Here is an 11,331-nt window from a genome sequence, read left to right as displayed (position 1 = left end):
GAAAAATCTCATAATTATAACTAAACCTACATAAAATTAATGGTTGTTACACAATAATCTATAAATATTGAATATCCGTAACAATCTTACAAATATATGATAATAAAAGTAAATCTGTATTTACTTTATATTTGCCAAATAATGATGATACTGAAATTATTTCAAATAAAAAAGATCCAATTAATTATAAATTGTAATCATACGGCAACTTGATAATAATTGTAATTATTTATGTAATATTGTAGGTATTGAAATAAACAATTAACGGTACTCAAAAAATATTAATATTAATGTACTATTAAATACAACTTTAACACTGTTTTTTGACAGTTTGTTGAACAAAAGTGGCTATAATTTGCGGAACCACATTTAACAGTACTTCACAAACTTTTCAGCAATGCTTATCATTATTTAATTTCTACACTAATTAATATGACAGTATCATATGTCATTGTTATAATCCAAATGTACCAAATGAATCGAATGGATATATACTCGTAGAGAAATGTTACAAAATATACGGTAAGGTTGGTTAAGTCGTACCTCTAGAATACAATTGGCCCTCAATTGAAAGTTTTGCAACATAATGTCAGTTTTTCGACACACACACCTGCTTTAGTAAATATAGATTTACTTCGTCTGAAAATAATTTATCAGAAATGTTCATATTCTTGTAAAACATTAATTTAAAAAAATGTGTCGAAACCCAATGTCGTACCTATGCCAAAGCTTTTAGTCGCGTTTTTTGACCTTTTGTAGGAAATATAATTATTTTATATTTTTATCTGATAGAGAATTGCCTAAACTTTCATAATCAGCGATTCGTTGGTTACTATAGCTTTTAGTTTACGAGATATTAATTATCAAAAATTGGCGGAAAAAAGTATCATAAATTTGTGTAATACTCGAAGTTCAATCGACTATTTTTTGTACTTTGCGACTATAGTAATAGTGATAGTCAATTTGATAACAATCTTCACTCGGCATTGTGTTTGTTAGTATATTTTCGGGTTTGCACGCGACCTTGGCGTCTCATTAACTTCAGCGCGGCGTCAGAAGATACGGAATTAAATTCTCCGTAGGGTTGCGTTTGTTTGTTGCTAGTCATTTAGACAGGGTGATGCATACGCACTTTCTTGTACGTGTCTCACACGTACGCTGCGATTTAAGTGCGTGACCACTCACTGCCTCATAGGCAATTTCGCACTGACACATATGCGCTCCAAACTGTTTGAAACACTTTGTTGTTTTGTGAGGTACTGTAAAGTGTTTTCAGATGGCGTAACGATGTAGGTTCACCTGGAAATATTCCAGCGAGAGGATTTTGTTTTGTTTCAACGGTGCGATAACGACGAGCGCACATTCCACACTTTCGACTTGTGTTATTCTTTGATGTAAATTCGGTAAATCGTGTTATATTTCCTGATCGCCGGTGATAATTAGTGTTATTAAACTTGTTTGAGCTTTTATCAGCTATTTATCGCGTGTGTAATCTTCGTAATTGTAAATTTTGCGTGTTTAATTTATTGATGTGTACGTGAGTCCGTTGCCGTCGGGCCACGGCCGATGAAAATATCAACGCTATAAACGCTAATAATCAATTGACTTGTGAAAAACATATTTGTCATCAACAGAGGAGCATGAATCAATGTGCTACCAGGTAAATATTGTCATTCCTATGATTATTATGCGAATAACAAGAATTTTAATTCAAAGTTTGGGTTCCGACGGAACGCAGATTCATTTAAACATAGCACGAAATGCTGTAGCTAATGTGTTGTTTCTCATTTATTTCAGCATTCGCCAACTTGCCGTCGATCTACATACCGTCTTCCATAACCGGTAAGTAAAATAATTTCATTATTTATAGAAACTGTTTGCCGTGTACTTAGATTTCAGTTTAGTTATACGTTTATTTGTATTGCAATGTTGTTGAATATTATTTGGTGAAGATTCAATAAAACATATTCCTCATCATCTCATCTTAATAACATTTATATAGCACTTAAATATTTAATGTAAAAAACGGATAATCTTTCATCATAAGAATTTAAAATTACATAAATCGAATTTTAATTTATCATTATTTTATTACTTAATTAAAATTATGGGCCTAGTACGTGTATCAATTATAGATGGCCTTAGCATGTACTAAAAATCATTAAAATAGACTTGTTTTGTTTATTTAGATATTTATCAGCAAACGTGAGCATTCGACACGACACAAGATTGCCGTGTGTTGTCGTTGCCATCCTTTCACGCCTCGCTCTGCTTTTTTAGTTTAGTTTAGTTTAGTTCGCATGTATCTATTGCAATTTGCACGGGCCATCCTTGCGCCGGCTTTGCGCATTCGGGCAGCAGGTAGTCTTATCATGAACTGTCGCGAGCGTGTTTGCTTCGCTGAGGTATATCACCACAAGTTCTGAGTGTCAATATTTTATTTTTCAAATTTTTTTAAATATTTTAGGATAGTTGCGACAATAATTCAGTATTATTAATTAAGTATTCCATCCATTCCTTTCTTTATTTGTCTGTTTTCAGGCGTTCTATCACACTGATACTACCCGATCGTCTTATGCGCACTTCGGGCTGCGGGGTGAGACGTCGGAAGTCACACTTTTTAACATTCCAAGTGATCTTCGAATACAATCATGTCATGCAATATGCGATCTTAAATAACAAGTATTTATATTTAATACTAGCTTTATCCCGCGGCTTCGCTCGCGTTGAATCCATCAAATAAATATTAGAAATCATTATACATAGTTGAAACGGATTGATAGAAAGAATGTATATTTCACTGCTTGGCAAGGATTATCTATGTGAAAAAATTACTACATGCAATAAAGTTTTAAATTTTAGATGGAATGCTAGATGGCGTTAAAGTAGTCAATTAGCCAGATGCAGAGGTATTATTGGCTAAACTATTTCTTTATTTTATTTAAAAAAATTTTTTTTATTAAATAAAAAAGTAGCCTATAACCATTCCGGGACCATCGGGGACCACTAAGAATATGTGTACGGATTTGATGTTGACGTAGCTGTCGGTAATACAGTGTGATGGTACTATAGTACTTAGGTGTGAGCTTCATTGCTGGAATGCTAGATGGCGTTAAAGTAGTCAAATAACCAGATGCAGAGGTGTTAGTGACTAAACAATTTCTTTATTTTAATTTAAAAAATAATTATTTTTATTAAATAAAAAGTAGCCTATAACCTATCGGGGACCACTAAGAATATGTGTACAAATTTTCATGATGATCTGTTAAGTAGTTTTTGCGTGAAAGCACGATAAACTTCAGGACATACGCATTTATAATATTAGTCCTATTTAATATTTCAAGTAAATCAAAATAAACATTCAATTTCATTTATTTGTCTGTTTTCAGGCGTTCTATCACACTGATACTACCCGTTCGTCTTATGCGCACTTCGGGTTGCGGGGTGAGACGGCGGTATTTGCGCCGAATAAAATAACAACTCACACTATCTCTTAACATTCCAAGTGATCTTCGAATGCAATCATGTCATGCAATATGCGATCTTAAAGTAATATAGAATTCGTGCGTTATTTGCATGTTTTTGTTTTCGGGTTTATCAACATCACCTCAACGCCGAACTTTTTGTGCGCAAGTCCGGTGCAGGAAGCAAGCAGCGCAGGGAAACAAGTTAACGCGCAACGCACAGTCAGCATCATCATTCAGTGCGCGACATTGTCTGCAGTTACACCTGCGCTAATAAAAATGCCAATAATTTATTAAATCAGTAAAAAAGTGTTGCTACCAATTGAAAAACATTCCTCGAGGCACTCACAAGTAAGTTTCTTGCATTATTTTCATTTCGTATTTTGATTAAATCAGTAATTCGTAAAATTTGCACGCTGCATTGTTTTATGCGGCGTTAGACGCGTGTTTGCAGTGTGGCCGCGATTCAAACGTCGTTTTCACGTTCGCAACCACCAAGTTGCGTCATCACGTAAATCAAATCATGTACTTGCAATGCGTCTAATTGAAATATTCGGATGTAATTTTATTGTGCAATCGACATGTGGTATGGGGTGATCGCAGTTTCACCTTCTCGAAGTGTACGCGGCGAAGTTATCAGCTGTTTGTTTGCTTTTCACATGTTTCAAACGGTAACTTTGCGGTAGTAGAGTGCCAATTGTGCAGCACTGCTAACACAAAGAGACGCCATGTTGTTGTTTTGATTTTAACATTCCAACATTCCAACACTATTCAGCACTGCTGATAACGCACTCTTATTTTTATTTTCTAACGTTACATATATCATTTACTTATTACTTACTTTAGTATTTACTATTATACTATACTTTAGTATTTTGTTATATTTTAATTCTGTTTTATTTTCTGTTTATTGCGTGCGACGTTGTTGATGGTGCATTACGATCGGGCTTTCAATCCACTTCTTGAAAACGTTCCTGTTTTCAATTGCAGACATGTATATTAAAAAAAATAATTGTACTTACTGTTATTTCTTTTTGTACTTAAAATTTTCTGCTGTTTCTAGATGACCTTTCAAGGTCACCCACCTGACGTCCCGGATTAGTCTTACTTTCCCAAGATTGGAAAAAGGTTTGAACATTGCTGTAAATCGCTGTAAGTTTACGTTTATCCAATGTCTCTAATAATTTTTAAATTTTCTGTTACTAATTGTTCTTTCTGCTTGTCTTTCAGGTACATATTCGATATATTGGGGCATTTTTGTAATTCGGGCGCGTTCGTTTTCGGTTTATGTACTTTTTGTGTCTACTAATATTCCACACCTTCATGTTTTAAGTAACTACCTCTTAATATCATTATTACTTTATTGTTTTTCAATCCTTTTAATATTCTTATTTTTCATAATTTAAAAAAATCCTTGCCAATTTTGATTAATTTATCATTTATTTATTTTATTCTTTAAAAAATTTTTAGTTCCGAATATCTACCAAATCATCCCTACCCAGTATTTTTAATCTTTGTTTCGATTCACAGGTATAAGTGATAAACGATATTCGCGAGAGACCTGGAGAGGTGTAACGAAATACTCATCGAGTGCGGGTCGCGACGCGTTTTGATTTAACCATTTTATTGCATCGTTATCGAAGGAGGGTCGTGCCTTGTCCCCTTTCACCTGTTAGGGAAAGTACGCAGTGTTTACAAAAAATGTATCCGAATATTCGACAAATCGAGTGCGGGACGCGATTAAAAATCCGAAAGTATCGCGTAATCCGTATTGCACTATTAAAGTGCGCGTTAAAAATAATTCAATTCCATGAGGGTTTTGCGGGGCCTCAGCGGACTGCCAGGCATCCTACCGGCGGGTTTTGGATAAGATTGTATTTTAATATCAGCGCCGCCATAAGTGGTAGTACACCTGACTGTCGCGTATATTTTTATATGCGCCAACATATGCATGTAATCGTGCGTGCCAGCGTCGTATTTACCATTAAATTGAATTATTTTAATCACTTATAGAGGAATAGTCCGTAGAATAGTTTCTGCGATTTGTACCTATTTATCTTTCCTCATTTAGTTTACGAGCTATTCGCGATTGAATTGAAAGCGTCGATTTATTTGGGCATTTTTGTAATTCGGGCGCGTTCGTTATCGGTTTATGTACTTTTTGTGTTTACTAATATTCCACTCCTTCATGTTTAACGAGCACAATATCATTGAGCATTGTTTTTATTCTTAATATTCTTTTCGCAATTTAAAATCCTTGCCAATTTAGATTAATTTATTTGTTTGTTTTATTCTTAAAAAATTGTTCGAATATCTGCAAATCATCACTTACCCCAAGTATTTTTAATCTTCGTTTGAGTTCACGGGGTATAAGTGATAAACGTTATTCGCGAGGGACCTGGAGGTGTAACGAAATACTTATCGGGGAGTGCAGGTTGCGGCCGCGTTTTGAATTAACAATTTTGTTGAATCGCGATAAATTAGCTACCGAAGGAGGGTCGTGCCTTGTCCCCTTTCACCTGTTAGGGAAAGTACGCGGTGTTTATAAATATTTATCCGAATATGCGCCAAATCGAGTGCGGGACGCGATTAAAAATCGGAAAGTATTGCGTAATCCGTATTGCTCTATTATAATGCGCGATAAAAACAATTCCACTTCCATGAAGGTTTGTACGGGGCCTCAACGGACTTCAAGCATCCTACCAGCGGTTTGGACTCAAGATTGTATTAAAATATCAACGCCTTAAGTAGTGAGTACACCTGACACCAAACTGGCTGTCTTGTATCTTTATGCGCCATAAATGCACGTGCATACTATCGTCGGTATAGCGCCGCGTTAAGCAAAGACCCAAAGAGAGAGAGATAGGTAGGAGACTGGACCCTAGGGAGCTGCGACAGGACTGCTGAACGACTGCAGGCACGACTGAGCACTTGGCCCTCTGCGTGCACCCCTTTTATACCTGCGGCTTTTATACCTTTGCGAGGATGCGAGCTGCAGGCATTTGTAATAAGTTGAGTTGTATGTTTCATTTCGGGTTGCGGGGTGAGACGTCGGAAGTCGCGCAGAATAAAATAACAACTCACACTATCTCTTAACATTCCAAGTGATCTTCGAATGCAATCATGTCATGCAATATGCGATCTTAAAGTAATATAGAATTCGTGCGTTGTTTGCATGTTTTTGTTTTCGGGTTTATCAACATCACCTCAACGCCGAACTTTTTGTGCGCAAGTCCGGCGCAGGAAGCGGCGCAGCGAAACAAGTTAACGCGCAACGCACGCTCAGCATCATCATTCAGTGCGCGACATTGTCTGCAGTTACACCTCCGCTAATAACATTGTCAATAATTTATTAAATCAGTAAAAAAGTGTTGCTACCAAGTGAAAAACATTCCTCGAGGCACTCACAAGTAAGTTTCTTGCATTATTTTCATTTCGCATTTTGATTAAATCTGTAATTCGTAAAATTTGCACGCTGCATTGTTTTATGCGGCGTTAGACGCGTATTTGTAATATGGCCGCTATTCAAACGTCGTTTTCACGTTCGTAACCACCAAGTTGCATCATCACATAAATCAAATCATGTACTTGCAATGCGTCTAATTGGAATATTCGGATGTAATTTTATTGTGCAATCGACATGTGGTATGGGGTGACCGCAGTTTCACCTTCTCGAAGTGTACGCGGCGAAGTTATCAGCTGTTTGTTTGCTTTTCACATGTTTCAAACGGTAACTTGTAGAGTGCCAATTGTGCAGCACTGCTAACACAAAGAGACGCCATGTTGTTGTTTTGAATTTAACATTCCAACATTCCAACTCCATTCGGCACTGCTGATAACGCACACTTATTTTTATTTTCTAGCCTTACATTTATCATTTACTTATTCTTTAGTATTTTGTTATATTTTAATTCTGTTTTATTTTCTGTTTATTGCGTGCGACGTTGTTGATGGTGCATTACGATCGGTTTCTCAATCCACTTCTTGAAAACGTTCCTGTTTTCCATCGCAGGCATGTATATTAAAAAAATAACTGCAGTTGCTATTATTTCTCTTTTTACTTAAAATTTTCTGCTGTTTCTAGATGACATTTCAAGGTCACCCACAAGATGTCCAGAATTAGTCTTACTTTCCCAAGAATGGAAAAAGGTTCGAACATTGCTGTAACGTTTATTCAATGTCTCTAATAATTTTTAAAATTTCTGTTACTAATTGTTCTTTCTGCTTGTCTTTCAGGTACATATTCGATATATTGGGGCATTTTTGTAATTCGGGCGCGTTCGTTTTCGGTTTATGTACTTTTTGTGTCTACTAATATTTCACACCTTCATGTTTTAAGTAACTACCTCTTAATATTTTTATTACTTTATTATTTTCTAATTCTTTTAATATTCTTATTTTTCATAATTTAAAAAAATCCTTGCCAATTTAGATTACTTTATCATTTATTTATTCTATTCTTAAAAAAAATAGTTCCGAATATCTACCATCGTACTTTCGATTCACGGGTATAAGTGATAAACGATATTCGCGAGAGACCTGGAGAGGTGTAACGAAATACTCATCGAGTGCGGGTCGCGACGCGTTTGATTTAACCATTATATTGAATCGTGTTCAATTAGCTACCGAAGGAGGGTCGTGCCTTGTCCCCTTTCACCTGTTAGGAAAAGTGTTTATAAAAATGTATCCGAATATTCGACAAATCGAGTGCGGGACGCGATTAAAAATCCGAAAGTTTCGCGTAATCCGTATTGCACTATCAAAGGGCGCGTTAAAAATAATTCCAATTCCATGGGGGTTTGGACGGGGCCTCAACGGACTGCAAGCATCCTACCAGCGGTTTGGACTCAAGATTGTATTATAATATCAACGCCATAAGTAGTGAGTACACCTGACACCAAACAGGCTGTCTTGTATCTTTATGCGCCAACATATGCACGTGCAATCGTCGGTATAGCGTCGTATTTTACCCCATTAAATTGAATTATTTTAATTTTATATAGAATAGTTCAAAGAATAGTCTCTGCGATTTGTACCTATTTATCGCTTTTAGTTTACGAGACATTCGCGATAGTATAAAATGGGCAAAAATTGATAAATGTCACTTTTTATCACTATTAGTTGCGTTTTTCGACCTTTCACTGTAGGTAATATAATTATTTTATATTTTTATCTAATACAGAATTTTCCTATCTTTCATAATCAACCATTCGTTGGTAGCTATCTTTAGTTTAAGAGATATGAATTTTGAAAATCGTCGAAAAAAAGTATCAAGCACCTCCCCTTGGCAAATTTCTTTCTTTCTTTAAGATGTAAATTTCATCTCTCAGATTTCGGTTTCAACTATCCTATCTGATAGAGATTGGTCCGTAGATTAAGACGCTGTGATCAGATCTTATTTATCTCTTTTAGTTTACGAGATATTCAAGTGATTGAATAAATGGGCAAAATTGATAAATGTCACTTTTAGCACTTTAGTCGCATTTTTCGACCTTTTTACTTTTATAGGAAATATAATTATTTTATATTTTTATCTGATAGAAAATCTTCCAATCTTTCATATAATCAACAATTCGTTGGGTAGCTATCTCTTTTAGTTTAAGAGATATGAATTTTGAAATCGCCGAAAAAGTATCAAGCACCCCCTTGGCAATTTTTCTTAAGATGTAAAATTTCTATCTCAGATTTCGGCTTTAACTATCCGTATCTGATAGAGATTGGTCCGGTAGATTGGCGACGCTGCGATCAGATCTTTTATTTATCTCTTTAGTTTACGAGATATTCGCGGGATTGAATAAAATGGGCAAAAATTGCAAAATGTCACTTTAGCACTTTTAGTCGCTTTTTCGACCTTTTACTGTAGAAATATAATTATTTTATATCTTTATCTGATAGAGTTGAAGTTGATAAATATTTTCAAAGGTTGATGGCGCTATGATGTAATGGTTTTGCATTAAATATTGCTTGTTGGTGGTAGGAGTGCACACACCGTGTCCGTGTGATCACGCGATTTCGCTAAGGGATAAGTTTGTTTACCTGCAGGTATCGAATCTTTATTTCGTGGAATCAAAACACACCGTTACTGTTTATTATATTTATTAGGATCGTAATTTTAAGCAAATATTCTTCAATTTATTCATGAATCTAACTAGCAATTTTATTTTAATTCTAATACATTTTTATTATCTGTAAGTGGACTACGTGTTCCTGGTAAAGGAAAAACGATGGCCGTTCAAATTAAATATCTCTTAAATATTTGATTTAAAATCGGGCAATCTGTCAGCATAAGAAATCAGAATTACGCAAATCGAATTGTATTTTTTTATTATCTTTAATAATCTAAATTTCGAAACTACTGTATCATTTATAGATGGCAATAGCATGGACTGAAAATTGTAAAGTAAAGCATTGTGTTTGTTGGAACACAATATACACTTCTTATCGCATTGCCGTGTGTCGTCGCTACAGCACCTCACGCCGCATGTTGCTGCATCTTAGTTTAGTTTTAATCGCCAGGTAAACTGCCAAATGCAATTCGCGCATAAGGTCATAGTTCCAGACGCCGCCGAGTTTGCGCGCATCTATTGCACCGACGCACAAGGTCGCGTGCGATCAATCCGCCGGGCTTGCGCGCACTCTCTTGTTTCTTATCATAAACCGGCCTCGTCGTTACTTATGCAGCTTTGCGGCCAGTTTTGTGCCGGTCGTTGGTTGATCCAGACGTATTTTGCGCGACTCGTATTGTTTATCCGACTTTCTACTTTCCAATTGAATTATATTCAATCATCAATTGACCAATTAATTGTAACTTGACTTTTAGTACAACTTTAGTATTGTTATTTATTATTTGCGCGCAAGTGTATCGCGGCTATGTTGTTTACCTGTTGTGAAGTGCCGTCGGCCATCTTCCAATTGGTAGGAATTGCTATATTTATTTCCATTCTGCCTCGCGTAAATAAATACTGACTCATTTAAAGTTACGATAAAATGTAATTGATTTAGTTTTTCGGCCCTAAGCGTGCCCGTCAGTATCCGATATATAACGTCGTGCTCAAGCCGTGAATGTGTTCGCCTTTCAACGCTTCCGGCGGCCGCCGCCGGTATCTCTACAGCTCCAAGTTGCAAACAATACGGTCTTAAAACCTAATTGGCTAATATAGTAAATTCATATAAACGTGTGCATCTTTTATTAAATTCAAATTAAAATCTAAGCCTTTCTTACTTGTGCCGATATTGCCAGCTAGCATTGTGTTCAATCTTCTGACTATTGACGCTTATCGGTGTTTGTTTACACCAGTGTGTTCTTATCTCGTTCGCCGTGTGGAATGGAACGATTTTTTTAACATTCTTTTATTTTGCATTTATATAACATGTTTTAACTTTTATTTATTTATTATAGTAATTGAAGAAATACCAGTGAGGGCCAGTGACGTTCCATGAGTTACAATACACACAGTGGTGAGAGTTCATGGTGAGATTATAATTAAATTCTTCATTTCATGGGCATAGTTCAGTTTCGCGTCATTGTAATTGCTCATTCCGGTTTGAATTAATATGAATTTAATACATTGCCCGCCTGGTAAATGCTTATTCTTACCGATGTTTAATGTTTACACTGGAATGCCCCCATATGAATTTATTGACATTTCGGTTTGCTCTCCCGGACTGATGTGAGATGCTAGGCCTGTTTTTATGGCCGAAATAAAACAGATAAAATATATTTACCGCGCCCTACAACTTTACCACACGATAATTGTTTGACTTTCTACTTATTTATCGGCGTTAGTATTTCTATTCTCTTTAGATTTCAAATATTTCATTGAATTATTTTGATTTGTTCTTACCGCAATTTTACTGATCGGGAATT

General features: G+C 35.7%; 2 long non-coding RNA genes across 5 annotated transcripts; both read left to right on the top strand.

Annotated features, from left to right (window-relative positions):
- The first annotated feature begins 1,177 nt into the window (after positions 1-1,177).
- LOC135790643 (uncharacterized) lies at positions 1,178-4,985 on the top strand. 3 transcript variants are annotated; one of them, XR_010547840.1, is made up of 5 exons: positions 1,178-1,660; positions 1,798-1,842; positions 3,390-3,815; positions 4,528-4,616; positions 4,695-4,985. It is a non-coding gene; the product is annotated as an uncharacterized lncRNA (long non-coding RNA). The 3 variants fall into 3 exon arrangements; XR_010547841.1 differs by lacking the exon at positions 3,390-3,815 and having other exon boundaries at positions 1,200-1,660; XR_010547839.1 differs by lacking the exons at positions 1,178-1,660; positions 1,798-1,842; positions 3,390-3,815 and having other exon boundaries at positions 3,822-4,616.
- Positions 4,986-6,500: 1,515 nt separating this feature from the next.
- LOC135790644 (uncharacterized) lies at positions 6,501-7,895 on the top strand. 2 transcript variants are annotated; one of them, XR_010547843.1, is made up of 3 exons: positions 6,501-6,874; positions 7,549-7,613; positions 7,701-7,895. It is a non-coding gene; the product is annotated as an uncharacterized lncRNA (long non-coding RNA). The 2 variants fall into 2 exon arrangements; XR_010547842.1 differs by having other exon boundaries at positions 6,501-7,476.
- Positions 7,896-11,331: the final 3,436 nt, after the last annotated feature.

This window comes from Atheta coriaria, unplaced genomic scaffold (genome assembly GCF_025399875.1).
Source record: "Atheta coriaria isolate IRGN ID8LTWV9N9 unplaced genomic scaffold, Caltech_Dcor_3.1 hic_scaffold_4_pilon, whole genome shotgun sequence".
Classification (NCBI taxonomy): Eukaryota; Metazoa; Arthropoda; class Insecta; order Coleoptera; family Staphylinidae; genus Dalotia; species Dalotia coriaria.
This window is presented reverse-complemented; position numbering and strand designations above follow the sequence as displayed.